At 36.3% G+C, this 12,042-nt stretch overlaps 1 protein-coding gene and 1 long non-coding RNA gene across 2 annotated transcripts in view; one reads left to right on the top strand and one right to left on the bottom strand.

Moving 5' to 3' along the window:
• Window positions 1-12,042, top strand: part of PCDH15 (protocadherin related 15) — a 2,229,510-nt gene that overhangs the window by 155,392 nt on the left and 2,062,076 nt on the right. The window lies entirely within an intron of this gene.
• On the bottom strand, window positions 5,622-7,922 carry LOC141553845 (uncharacterized). Its single transcript, XR_012485684.1, has 3 exons — window positions 7,836-7,922; window positions 6,106-6,237; window positions 5,622-5,701 (listed from the first exon to the last, which is right to left on the bottom strand). It is a non-coding gene; the product is annotated as an uncharacterized LOC141553845 (long non-coding RNA).

The following is a 12,042-nucleotide window of genomic DNA, read 5'->3' on the forward strand; positions in this document are numbered from 1 at the left end:
CTTACAATGTCCAGAAGTTTCTGGGATCATGTAAAGAAAGTTGAAAATGTGGGCTCGAGGGAGGTGCTTAAATACTTCTCAAATATGTGCCATCTGTAAAGACCCAAGTTCAAGTCCACTTTAGATATTCACTAGCTGTGTGAGTCTGGACTCTCTCTGCCTTTCTGGCCATTGGATTCTTCATCTAAAAAATGCCTGTTGGACTTCATGATCTCTACAGTTTCTTTCTGTTAAAAATATGTGATTATGTATAAGTTTTTGATTATATTCACCTTAGGATTACCTTTAAGAGATTGACTTGACTTCAACAACTTTTCAATAACTGAGGTGAATCTTTGTTCCATAATGAAATAACAGAATAGGACATGGATAGTGTTGTTTTTATAAATGCCAAGGACACATTAAAATACACATCCTGAGTTTCAGTCCTTGGAAATCACAGTTTTAATTCAACAAGTATCCATTTCAGATAGCTTGATTTTGAATCATTTTTAAAATATTGTTAATCTTTTAAACATACCCTGTTCCAATATATTTCCAAAAAAAGGTAATTGCCTTTACTGTATTTACCTCTGGCTTTCTAGATTTAGGCTGCTGGCATGGAAATGAGACAAAACTAACACTGATACCAAGGTGATCCTTTAGCTACTTAATCAAGTATCAAGGTAATAATATTTTTAGCTACTAAAACCCTTATTAAAAATCAGGCTCTGAGTTGAGAAAAATGGGAAAGATCCACAAGAACAAAACCGGAATGAATAAAAAGTTAGACAAAATAGGTTGAAAATGAAAGATTAAATGTGTAAATCTTATACTATAAAATAACAATGAAGCTATAAACATATTAGGATCCCTGGTAGGATATAGAAAGAGTGGGATGACTCAAATCCAGCTGTCAAGGAGGTAGTGGTTTGATTTGGGGACGGATGAACACTCAAAGAGCTCTTAGAGAAGAATGTAAACAAGGGAGCACTTGTACATTAGACATCATAGAAATTTGTTTAATTGTTGTTCTTTGCTCTTAAAGAGGACCAAATGACATCACTATGTTAGAATCATATTATAGTGTGTCCCACAATAACTGATCTCACCAATATGAACTTGGAGAGCTCTACCACAAGTCAGACATAAATGGTCCATATGATCATTTATGGTGGATTCTCTAACTTTGTGCATCCCATTTCTGTTTGTTTGTTTGTTTTTTTTTGTTTGTTTTTGTTTTTGTTTTTTTGTTTTTGTTTTTTGTTTTTTTTTTGTTTTTTTGTTTTGAGCTACTTAAATTCTGCACAGTGACATCTCCAATGAGGGAAAGCCATCCTGGATGGTCCCGTGCCAGTGTCTTCCTTGTCATACAATCAATTCTAGAGTTATTCAGAGAGACCGTGGTAGTGTCCCTGTATCACTTTCTCTGACCACCTTATGAGCACTTGCTCCATGTGAGTTCTCTATAAAATAGTACTACTTTTTAGCAAGCATAAATCTGACAACTGATCAATGGTGTTGTGCTTTCTGCAGTGTAGTTCCAATGCTTGGCAATTTAGTTCAAGAAAGGATCTCAGTGTCAGGTATATTACCCTGCCAGTAGATCTTCAGAATCTTCTTAAAACAATTCAAATGAAAGCAATTTAGTTTCCTGGCATGGTCCACGTTTCACAGAAATGAGGTCAGCACAATGATTCTGAATGCCTTCCGTCGGGTAGTCAGTGTAAGACTTCTTCACTCCCATACTTTGCTTTAGGGCCTCCCAAACACTGAGTGAGTTCTGGCCATATGCGTCAACCTCATTAACAATGTGTACATCTCTGAAAAGTATACTGTCAAGGTAAATTGCTTTTCCACTTATAGATGGCGTGGTGCTGGTTGATAGAGTAGCTGTGCTTTTTTTTTTTTTTTTTTTTTTTTTTTTTTTTTTTTTGGTGATAACCATTAAGCCAAAATAAGCACAAGCAACAGAGAATCGATCCATACTTTGTTGCTTCTTACGTTGAGAGGCTGCACTGAGTGCACAATCATCTGCAATCAAAAAATCATGTACCAACATTCTCTCCTTTTCAAATTGCAGCCTTTATTTACCATCAGTGGCTTAGCTTACCTCGATGCCATCAAAGATGTTTGACTACATAGTTGAAAACATCATGCTAAAAAATGGGAACAAGCCCACAGCCTTATTTTACTCCCTTGGTGATTGGGAAAGAGAGCATCCCATTATCCAGCACCTGGACAAACATGCCATAATGAAACTGATAAGCAATACTGATAAACTTTTCCAGGCAATCAAATTTTGACATAATTGTCCATAAGCCTTTGCAACTGACTATCAAAGGCTTGGTCAGATCTACAAACACTGTGTACAGACATCTCTCTGCTACTGCCATTTCTCCTGGAATTGTAGACCTACAAACAACAAATCAACTATTTCTCAGACCCTTTTGAAGTCACACTGGTTCTCATGTATTTTGATCATCTGCCAGATGAAAGTTCAGACTATAAAGGAAGACTGGCAAAAATATTGCCAACTAAGACTAAGAGAGAGCTCCTTTCTGTGACTGTAACAAGATAATTTATTTCCTTTACATTTATAGAGATGGACAATGGAGGCATCCTTGAACTCCTCAGGTATAACTTCTTCTTGGCTTAGAATCTGGAAAATTTCAACCAGATTTTATATAAACAATGGATCCTATAGCTTGTAAATCTCAGCTGGAATAGAGTCAGGTGCTTTGCCATAAGAAAGTAGTCTAATGATATTCAAAACCTCATCTTCCCTTGGAACATCAGCTAAAGAAGAATTGAATTAAGCTTGAGATAAATGTCAGTGGCTTCACCATTGATGGATGAGTCTCTTGAAAACATTGTGGAAGTATTAAGCCCATATCTCATGTGCTTATCATTAATCAATGTGGCTCCAGCAGCACTGAGTAGCTGAGATGCACCCTAGGTTTTTGACCTATAAGTAACCTTCAGGTCTTCTTAAAAACGCTTTGGATCATTACTATCAGCATAAAACTGAAGTTTACCTGTGTTCTTACTGAGCCAAAAATCTTGCATCTCTCTAAACTTTCCTTGTACTTTACATTAAATGCTTCCTTCTTAGAGATAGATAAATGATCATGCTGCTACATCCTGCAGAGTACTTGTTTTTCATTTAATAGTTTCTGAATTTCCCCAACATTTTCATCAAACCAGTCTTGATATTTGTGAATGTTCTGACCCAAATACAACGTGTAACAATAAAAGCAAGCCACTCATTTTCTGCTCCACTGTCGCCAACTGTTTTGGCTCAACTTTCCCTCCAAGTTAGCAACAAACTTCTCCCTGCTCAGAGAAGGTCTGGAACATGTTCACATCAATTCTTCTGGTAGTCTTTTTGCCTTGAGTCTGCTGCTTTTGTAGAATGGGAATATTTAGCTCAGAGAGTATAAGTCCATGTTCAGTCCAGCACTATGACCCATGCCTTGCCTTTGTCATTCTCATATCTGTCTCTTCTGTTCACAATCTCATAGTCTATGAAATGCCAATATGAAATTTAAATTAAATGCATCCATGATGTTTTCTTATATTTAGGTAAACAGAAAGCGATGTTTGCAATAAGGTGCATGCTTGAAGTTGGAAAGTCATGAGATGCACAAGTCTTTAGTAGTAAATGAACGTCCCAAGGGTTCCTTGCTTTATCTGGCAGTCTGAGCTTGTTCTAACATTAAAGTCATTCAGAATTCTGTACTTGACCTCTTTTGGCACATTGATGATAGGAGTCTCCAGGGCTTAATTTTTTTTTTTCTTTTAACCATCAGGTTTTATCAGAGTGGGAGCATAGGCACTGATGATGATGTGGCATTTTCCTACATTTTCAGGACTGTCATTCACTCCTATTAGTAGACATTCAAGCTTATTGACTAGATTAGTTTTGATTGCAAAATCTATACCAGTGTCACGGTTCTCTCCTTCACTTTGACCACTCCAGAAACACGTGTTTTCCAGCTCCAACTTCAGTAAAGTGGCCTTCATTTGCCATCCTTGTTTCACTTGGGGTTGCTACTTGGATGTGATGCCTTCTGAGTTCTCACAAAAGAACTGTTCATCTTTCAAGTCTGCTGGATTTTATGTTGTTTATAACTATGAAAATTCCGTTTCTGACAATGAGTGGACTCAACTTTGCAGAGGATTTTGTGTGTGTGCATGTTTCAACGCCAATAAGGTGGGAGTGATGAGGTCAGTAGCAGTACAGACTTGTGGGAATCCTTCTTTGGTCGGAGCAGGTCCAATGTGAAATAATTCACGAACCCAAATTATTAAACTGGCGAAAGGAAGTTTATTGGCACTGAGAAGTCAGACTTTGCTAGGAGATTGATTTCTTCAGTGGCAAGGTCCTGACAGACAGATAAAGGTCTTAGCAGAGAAATCCTGGCAGAGAGATAAAAAGGGGTTGTGTCTTCACAGAGGGCAGGGGTCCTGGCAGGCAGTTATGCTAAAGAGAGGTCCTTTGGCATGTGATGATTTTTGCTTTCAGGCCTCTGCAAAGAAATGAGGCTCAAAATTGCCCTTTTCAATAGGAAATCTGAGACTGAAGTTTCAATTGGATGAAATTCAATGTTATCACTGCCCTCAGGCCTAGATTTCCAGTAGAATGAGACCACTTAAGTTTGAACTAAGTAGGGAGTGGTCCTGGACTAATTTTCGACTCAATAGAAGATGCAACCAGTCACTCAGTGGAACAGGTCCAGATCTCCAGCTAAATGAGACCACTTAACTTTGAGCTAGGTAGGGAATGGTGTTGGGCCAAACTTAATGAAGCCACTTAACTGCCCCCAGGGTGGGTCCCTGTCAGGAGAGTTTCAGGGCTCACCCCAAAAGTCAAGGACAGTTTCAGGGTTCCCCCATCAGGATCCTGGCCTACCATAATCCAGTGATAGGTAAACAGACTATCTTTAGGACACCTTCTATCGCACCTTTCCCACACCAGGAGCAGTGTGATCCTTAAAAAGCTGTTCAGCCTTTCAAGAGGCTGTCAAATCCTACTGCTGCTTCCAGGGGGAAAGCAATCCTATGGCCTAGACCACGTGACCATAGCTCCTGGTGTATGTGCACTTGTTGCTTCCTCACTAGCCCATTCCCATAGTGCTTTGAGGGGGAAAATGGTAAAAATGACATGGCAATATCTTTTGATTCATGAATAAATTAGATTTAAGTGAGACAGAGTTGCATGAACTTTTATTATTAGCTTTATTCCCTCAGTCATCATAGTCTAATGGCAGGAGAGAGTCAAGATTACTGGTGCTGGCTCAAGATTCAATAGGTGATCTTCAGTGGATGTCTGGCCAAGCTCTCAGTGCTCACAGAACACATTTTGCCTGCCTTTGTGACTGTTGGGACAAAGCCCTCCCATTCCACCAGGAGAAGTCTTCACATGCTTGGGGTATTCATTCCTCTTAACTTCCTGTAGTTCCCCTGAATCTGGTTTAGCTGGTCTGTGAAAATGGTTTACTATGCAGGTTACAGTTTTTTGGAGCCAGGGATAAGAAATTAGGTAGATCATGTGGACACAAAGGTGGAAAGCAGCCCCAGAAGCACTCATCTTTCTTAAATATGCCTGATGCTCCTCATAGAAAATGGAAAACAGCTAGCTTCATTGGGGTGGTGGTGATCAAAGACAATTTCATTAACAGGATGATATCTCAATTGGTCTCTCTGGTTCTTGATTGCCCTTATAAAGAGAAAAAGATAGGCTTAAAGCTCTCTGAGGTTTATTGTGACTTTAAGATTCAGACTGTGAATTAGATATTTTTAAAAACCTGGGAAAGAAAAGACTGATAACAGAAAAATCACACATTTTATAAATTATACTTTCAAACATTTGAATTCTGTCACTGAATAGTTTGTTTTCAGTAACTTAAGTTTTAAGTGAGCATTCTGGCTCTGATGTGCTTTTCCAGCTTTATCACATACTTAAAACAATTTAAACCATAGCAAAAATGTCTCTTTTTAACTCAGTTCTTTTTCTCCTCTGCATTTTTTATACTTTCTTTTTATTATCCTTGGAATGGATTTTTCTAGGAGAGTGGAAAAAGCATTGACTCTGGAGTCTGAAGACCTCAGTAAAAATCCTACCTGACCATTCATTGTGAAGAGATTCATGGGAAGGCCTCCAGAATGTTAGATTGATGCCATTCAAGGAGTTCCAGTCAGGATTGGCAGCCACCATACAACCTGGATCCAAAGAGAGGCTTTCCTGGAGTTGTTCTGTAATTCATTAGAGCAAGAATTAGAAGGAATACCATTCACTAACTCTAAATCTATAGTAAGCAATAGACTTCCCCCCATTGTCTAAAGCTTAGATAATTCTTTTCTTAAAAATGTCAAGTCATATTCTAAAGTAAATACTTTGAAAGAAAGTTGGATTATTTAAATTTTCTGATGGTTTGTTTGTCAAATGAATGAAGGTTTTTTGCATATCAATTAAACTGACTCATAGAATTCTTAGGTACCTTCAAAGTTCCGATAAAAAAGAATCCATCCCACAGGAGGATCCCATTGCTAGTGCTTGCCAAAATAATTTTTTTTAATACTTCTTAATGCTCCATTATAATGGTGCAGTGAAAAACATAAGGGACTTGGAGACCTAAGTTCAAATTCAGGCTCAAACACTAAATAAGGGTGACCTAATTTCTTTCAAGACTTAGTTTCCTCAGTTGTTAAAAATTGGGATACCAATAGCTCCTACCTCCTAGAGCTTTCTCATACAAATGAGATAATGTAAGTCAAGTACTTTGCAAATTAAGTAGAAGGATTATGGTATGTTCCAGAAACTGTTAAAAACTTTTATAAATATATCTTTTGATTCTCAGAACAACCTGTTAGATCATCATTTTTGTTATAACTAGCTTATAGATAGGGAAATGGTTAACCAACAGGGGTTAAATAATGTGCCAAAAATCATATACCTAGTAAATATCTGAAATTAGTTTTGAATCCAGGTCTTGAGTCTAGGCCCACAGCGCTAACTACTGATCTCTCATTTGCCTCCCCTGTTATTTCATTGATATTGGGGCACTCTGAAATCCCTTCTATCAGTGCAGGTCAGATCTTTAATTGCAATAGGTCTTAGAGAGCTCCTTAGTTCTATGAGAGGTTTGATGAAGTAGGCTATTATTGCTAAATCCTCCTTATCTGTGAAATTGGGGAATGAAGCTCTCTAGGACTCAATTTCCTCCTCTATAAAATTAGGGGATTGTACTTAGATGCCCTTTAAGGTCCCTTCCAGTCCTTCCTTCTGTAACAGAAATGATAGTTGCACAGAAGGCAGGACCTGTGGTCTAGGAAGGAGTAGGATCCTTCTGCTTGGCTTGATCGGTTGCTTTGACAAAATGAAGACCATATCTTCCTTAAAGTACAAAAGAAAGTTTCAATTAAATGTGCTTTGTAAAAAAAATGAGCTAAAAACCGTCCCTTCCTAGGGAGTTACTAGTGTGTACTCAATTAACTAGAGGGTTATTTTGCTCTTCATGGAGATCTGGACTTTTCCTGAAGACCATCAAAGAATATTATATCATCTGCCCTGTACAGGATTAAACATCAGTTACCAAAGACAGCTCCTTAAACATTTCAGATCCTGAAGAAAGCTCTCTCTATTTGGTTGATGATGGGTTTACAGTTTAAAAAACGGAAAATTTCTTTACGAATTACTGTTTTTGCACTATATCTGAGACACATTAAATACCTGTTGTTATCTTCCTTTTACAGATGAGAAAATTGAGGCTCAGAAAGGTAAAGAGGTAATTAAGATATAGAGGTAATTATTGGCAAAGCCAGAGCTTGAATGTTAGTTGTCTAGCTGTTACCTGAGTTGTCTTGTGGCCATAATTTGAGTGTTCCCTGCTTCCAAAATGTTTCTTGTTACTGTAAAGTCCACTATTAAGAATTCCATTAATTGAATTGAACTTTATCTTCCCCATTCATGCTTCTTTTATTCTGAGAGAGCTAGAGTGATTTGGATTTAAGGCAAGGTCCTCAAGAAAAAAATGCTCCAAAGGGGAATATGAGACTAGTGACTTTGTACAACTCTCCTTCATTGAAATCCAACTCATTTGCATGTCACTGCATCTCCTCTGTGATGTCATAGTCTTCTTCTAGAACTAGAATCAAATAACCTGTGGGAGCAGTACCAAGAGCTGCCCCACTGGGAATACAACTGGAACTGGCCAGTTAAGCAGCAGTACTGTTCTCCACTCCTCTCCTTTCCTTGCCTCTTCCTCTCCCTCTAACTCCCTTTGCCTTTCTCTCTCTCTCTCTCTCTCTCTCTCTCTCTCTCTCTCTCTCTCTCTCTCTCTCTCTCTCTCTCTCTCTCTCTCTGTCTCCATCTCTATCTGTCTCCTGTCTCTTCTCTCTCTCTTCCTCTCTCTACCTCTTTGGGTATCCACTCCTCTTTGTCTCTGTCTCTCTTTGGCTCTATCTCTTTCTCCATAAATCTGTATACACACACACACACACACACATACACACACACACACACACACACACACACACACACACACACACCTATCTCTCTCTCTCCCCCTTTCACTTTCTGAATAGTGTTTGATTTTTTAGGCCATAAAATGTTATGAGTTCTCATAGCACATCATAAAATTTTCCCAATATCCCTTTTAATTGATATATCATGGGTAGACTGAGAGCTGCCCATGGAGAAGGAAGCTGCATCTTTTGAAGAGCTCAGGCAATTCCCCATTTCACCCTGAGCAGCAGAACTTAGCAGGGCCTTGGAGTAGAAGCAAGCTCACTCAGCCCAACCACTTGTGTGCAGCCACTGAGAAAGCTCTGGGTAAGTGCAACCTCTCCCTTTATGCAACCAGCTTGGATTTCAATAGGAGCCCATGCCATCTTTTCAGTCAAGCCTGGGATCCTGAAGCACAAAGATGAAGTTGCTCTTTGATAGTTAAGATAGACTAAGCCCAACAGATTTCAATTGATCCACAGATAAAAGAGAATTTAAATCAAAAGCATCCAAATTTACCAACTAATCTTGTCTATTTTGAACTCTGGAGTGTTTCAGGGTAATTTTATCTGCCATCTCTTGACTTTCATTTATTTACATGTAGATAGAATTTGTCTGATAGATATTTGATGTCAGTTTATATGAGGGATATACTCAAGATGTAAAGTAGATAGGAGAAATAAAGGTATATTCAAAGGTAGAATTATTTTTTTTTGGGGGGAGAGGGTGCAGAAAACAGGCATCAAGCACATTTTGCAGCAACATTTTAGAACAGGGTTTTAAGAAGATGAGTTTAATTTGGATACCAATGGCATTAGTACTGTCCTTTTCAAAGTTATCAAAGTTATCTTGGAATCTAGGAGAAAGTTTGGTAAGATTCCCAACAGTCATCTCAACTGACCCATTCCTAAAAATCTATTATACTTCCAACAAATGATTTTTCACTCTTTGTGGGAAGACGTCTAAACATGGGGAATCTCCCACTTCTCAAGGTAGCCCATCTCCTTTTTTACTCTCTCTAATTGTTGGAAAGTCACTTTTTTGTTCTGTTTTGATTTTTCCCCCAACATGGGCATAGTTTACTTTTATTTTTATAATGTTACAAAATAAATCTAAGAATTTGAAGGATCCCAGTGACTAATTGGTCGCACTTCTAACCAGCAGGCAAGTAATTTATTTATTAACCACTTATGAAATCCTGTAGATGCAAAGACAAGAATTAAACTATCTCCCTTCTCAAGGCAGGACAATTAGCAGTTGACAAAACAACAAATATATCATGTGCTTAATTATACACATAATTTTGGTATTATAGAAATTGTGATTACAGAAGTAGAAAGAGCTGCTAGTAAGTAACTTTACCAAGTATTTTGGTTCTATAACTGGTACACAAATTATACTATTAGAGTTGCCTAACCACAAAATATATAAACAATATGTATCAGACTTGAATATAAAGCATCCTGATTTAGATAAGCTCTTTATTTCATATATTCCATGTATTAATATATGTGTATATAGATATATATGAATTAGATAAATATGCTCTCATATGTAAATATGTACTCATATGTAAATACATTTAAATGTATATGGTATACATATGTGTATATATATATATATATACACACAGAGAGAAACACATGCAAATTAAATATATAAGCTATATATATAGATAAAGGTATAACCATAGTTAGAGATATAACTATATGTATAAAGAGATTTATAGATATATACAAATGAATAGGAGTGGAGCAGGAAGATATGATGATTTAGAAAATCTCATATAGAATATGACCTGAAACAATTTTTGAAGGAAATAAGAGATTTCAAGTAGTGAAAACTATTAGTCCTGATTTATTATCTCTTCCTTTGAGTTACTAAAAGGTGCTTTAATTTTTCATCCATATAACCTTTGAAATACTAGAATCTTCCTTTCACCCTGCTGAGCATCCCTAGTTCCTTTCATCAGTTCTATGTCATGAATTCAAAGATTTTTGTTTTTGTTTTTTGGTTTATTTTCTTCCATCCTCACTGCTCTTCTCTGTCCATTCTCCAGTTTCCAGATTTTCAATGTCTTTAAAGGATAGTGTCCAGAATGAAGAAAGTTCTAATGACAAGATCTAAAAAAGGAAGAAAATAGGAAGATCATCTTTCTATCTCTGAAAGCAATGCTTCTCTTAATGAACCTTAGTACTATATCATTTGTTTGGCTACCATATCCCACTAAAAACACCATCTTTTTTCAAAAGAAAAAAAAAACTATGCCCCCCATCATATATTTATAAAATAGAATTTTTGTACCAAAACATTCAGACTTTCAATATATCTTTACTAGAAGCGTCATTAAACCAAGATTTCTTTGATCTATTCACTAATTCATTCATATGTTTGTTTATTCATTTATAATTCATTTATGTATTCCTTTAGGAATTTTAGGTTTTTAATCTAGCAATCCAAATATTAGCATGGATTTGGAAAGTGGAAGTTTTATGTACATGAAGGTTATGCCTTATACAACACCTCACTTAAAAAAAAAGTTTAAAAGTCTAAGATCAGGTTTCTAGAAACCTCTAATGGAGATGTGACAAGTTGAAATCATACTATTTACTAGTCCTTTAGATTGACAATCAAACCATTGTTGTTAGTGGTAGTGTATGTTTTATTTTGTTTTGTTATTTTACATCTCCTTGATTTTATTCCACATTTCCATTTAGTCCACACATATCAATTCCACATTTCTCCATGGTCTCCACAAGAAATATAGAAGATATCTGATCAAACAATTTAATATATTTAGATAAATCCTTAGCATTTGCTTAATCTACTAGCTCAGTTATCTTGTGAGAAAAAAAAAGTCTAGTTAGTTTTATATGTTCTTAATGAATCTATGATGACTCTTTATATTGATGAATTCCATTTTTATAATTTTCACAAATATCATCTTGGGCATCTGTTGTAGAATTTCTTCAGGAATTAAAGTGATTTTCAGCAGTCTATCATTTACAAAATATATTTGAATGCTTTTTTTTGTAAATAGAGAAAATAATGACTTTTCTCATCATGGGAATTAAACTTTTTTGCCATGATATTTCATCTATCATTCAAAGTAGCTCAGCAATAATACCATCACTGATCTTCAATTCTAATAATCATTTTATGTGGATTAAGTAACATGACTTTATTAAATATAGCATTGCATAATGATCTTAAATTCATACTCTGTTCCTTAACTTTGATTTTATATTCCGTATTTTTATTTAGTATTTTTTTAACATCCGAACTGGATAGTGAGTTCCTTATATACCCATTTTTTCCCCTTTCCTCAATTGAAATGTTTCTGTTGACATTTGACATTAAGAATTCTGTTCTTGGCCATGTGTCTTCCTTGATAGATTCTATTGAAGTATTTGAATCAATGGTATCCCACCTTGTTTAACTTGAATCTTTTGAGATTTATTTTCTTTAATTATAGGATTTGTCCAGATTTTAAAAACTAGGAGGTGGTAATTTGCCCTCAATTTACCCAGAAACCAGTTCTTTGCTGTTTTGTT

The sequence above is a fragment of the Sminthopsis crassicaudata genome, chromosome 2, assembly GCF_048593235.1.
Source record: "Sminthopsis crassicaudata isolate SCR6 chromosome 2, ASM4859323v1, whole genome shotgun sequence".
Classification (NCBI taxonomy): Eukaryota; Metazoa; Chordata; class Mammalia; order Dasyuromorphia; family Dasyuridae; genus Sminthopsis; species Sminthopsis crassicaudata.